The 2,500-nt window shown below is 50.2% G+C and overlaps 1 non-coding gene across 1 annotated transcript in view; it reads right to left on the bottom strand.

Annotated features, from left to right (window-relative positions):
• Positions 1–850: 850 nt before the first annotated feature.
• Positions 851–2,500, bottom strand: part of LOC149375909 (small subunit ribosomal RNA) — a 2,065-nt gene continuing 415 nt past the window's right edge. The window contains exon 1 of the ribosomal RNA XR_016293269.1: positions 851–2,500. This exon is cut by the window's right edge and continues 415 nt beyond it. This is a non-coding gene — a ribosomal RNA (small subunit ribosomal RNA).

Genomic DNA, 2,500 nt, shown 5'->3' with positions numbered 1-2,500 from the left:
CCAATACAAAACGCAACGGAGAGCCAGGCTCTTTCGAATAAAAAGTGTGCCCATCGGTTCTCCGTTGGGCCACCCCGCTGCGTCCCGCAAATGCGACACGAGCGGCAGGCATTGGGGCGCACCACGAAATATTACGAAACTTTTTGATAACGAGCGGCGTCTCCCATTTCTTTTTATCTTGAGAACAAGATGAAAGGGGCAATAACGGCGACACGCATACAGTTCATAATATTTCGCGACATTTATACGCAGAGTCTCGGCTTATTGGGGCGTAAAATCATTCCAAAACCTTGGATAATAACGCGTACACGCTATTATCCTCGTAAGCTCGATCATGTCATTAAAACGAAGTGATTGCATGACCACCGAATGACGACGTTCCCCCTCGTTACAACGAGGCTTTCAACATAATAACCGTTGACTCGAGGAAAACGCTGTCCGGTCGAAATTCAATCTTCGTGATAAAATCCGTGACCAATAGCCTCGAGGTTGCCACGGCAAGACACTGGTTAATGGAAAGAAAAAATAAAGATCCGTTGTGCACGCGCACCCTACGATTTTTACGTAGGTGCGCGAGGGCAAGCGTGGCCAGCCCGATCGTATGTTTCAACTATTATAGAACAAAGACGCTAGGCATTGGCGCACGCATCGAAACCTACGACCGCCAATCCGTTAACTTAATTTTTCACAGCCCCTTGTCAAAGGAGGGAGAAAGAAAAAGTAACGTGGCGCGAGGCGCGTAAATACAACGATTATACATTTTCCTTCGGCGCAGCTTTCAAACAAAATTTCTTTTTTTTTTTTTTTTTTTCTTTCATGACAAACGTTGCGACGTCTTACGTGCGAACGTTAATGATCCTTCCGCAGGTTCACCTACGGAAACCTTGTTACGACTTTTACTTCCTCTAAATGATCAAGTTTGGTCATCTTCCCAGTGCAATCGGCAACGCAACGAGTGCGTTGCCGCGCGTCAGTCCGAAGACCTCACTAAATCATTCAATCGGTAGTAGCGACGGGCGGTGTGTACAAAGGGCAGGGACGTAATCAACGCGAGCTTATGACTCGCGCTTACTGGGAATTCCTCGTTCATGGGGAATAATTGCAAGCCCCAATCCCTAGCACGAAGGAGGTTCAGCGGGTTACCCGGGCCTTTCGGCCAGGGAGGACACGCTGATTCCTTCAGTGTAGCGCGCGTGCGGCCCAGAACATCTAAGGGCATCACAGACCTGTTATTGCTCAATCTCGTGCGGCTAGACGCCGTCTGTCCCTCTAAGAAGATTTTTGTGTACGTCGGTAGTAAAAACCAAAAACCACCGCCAGCCCCGCGCGACACCGACGGATTGGATACCGTCAAACATCGCACGAAGCATGCGACGGGGCCTTGGCCTTCGAGATACCAGAAGTAACGCCTATTTAGCAGGCTAGAGTCTCGTTCGTTATCGGAATTAACCAGACAAATCGCTCCACCAACTAAGAACGGCCATGCACCACCACCCACCGAATCAAGAAAGAGCTATCAATCTGTCAATCCTTCCGGTGTCCGGGCCTGGTGAGGTTTCCCGTGTTGAGTCAAATTAAGCCGCAGGCTCCACTCCTGGTGGTGCCCTTCCGTCAATTCCTTTAAGTTTCAGCTTTGCAACCATACTTCCCCCGGAACCCAAAAGCTTTGGTTTCCCGGAAGCTGCCCGTCGAGTCATCGGAGGAACATCGACGGATCGCTAGCTGGCATCGTTTATGGTTAGAACTAGGGCGGTATCTGATCGCCTTCGAACCTCTAACTTTCGTTCTTGATTAATGAAAACATTTTTGGCAAATGCTTTCGCTTCTGTCCGTCTTGCGACGATCCAAGAATTTCACCTCTAACGTCGCAATACGAATGCCCCCATCTGTCCCTATTAATCATTACCTCGGGGTTCCGAACACCAACAAAATAGAACCGAGATCCTATTCCATTATTCCATGCACTGGTATTCAGGCGTTAACAAGCCTGCTTTGAGCACTCTAATTTGTTCAAAGTAAACGTACCGGCCCAACGCCACACCCGGTGAAGAGCATGGCGATGGGATTAAGCTGGGCCGCTCTTGCGCACGCACGCGACGGGCCAACGCCAACGACGGTAAAGCCGCTAGGCCGACCCGTGCGAGACGGACGCTCGAGCTAAGCCCACCGGTAGGACGTCCCACAATCTTGTCAGTTAAACATCGCGAGCGATGAACCAACAGCGTGGCACACAGATTCAACTACGAGCTTTTTAACCGCAACAACTTTAATATACGCTATTGGAGCTGGAATTACCGCGGCTGCTGGCACCAGACTTGCCCTCCAATGGATCCTCGTTAAAGGATTTAAAGTGTACTCATTCCGATTACGGGGCCTCGGATGAGTCCCGTATCGTTATTTTTCGTCACTACCTCCCCGTGCCGGGAGTGGGTAATTTGCGCGCCTGCTGCCTTCCTTGGATGTGGTAGCCGTTTCTCAGGCTCCCTCTCCGGAATCAAAC

This window comes from Copidosoma floridanum, unplaced genomic scaffold (genome assembly GCF_036245765.1).
Source record: "Copidosoma floridanum isolate Cflo_tuat_1 unplaced genomic scaffold, Cflo_Japanese_pri ptg000002l, whole genome shotgun sequence".
NCBI classification, from domain to species: domain Eukaryota; kingdom Metazoa; phylum Arthropoda; class Insecta; order Hymenoptera; family Encyrtidae; genus Copidosoma; species Copidosoma floridanum.
Note: the sequence above shows the minus strand (reverse complement) of the source record. Positions and strands in the feature narration are given on the sequence as shown.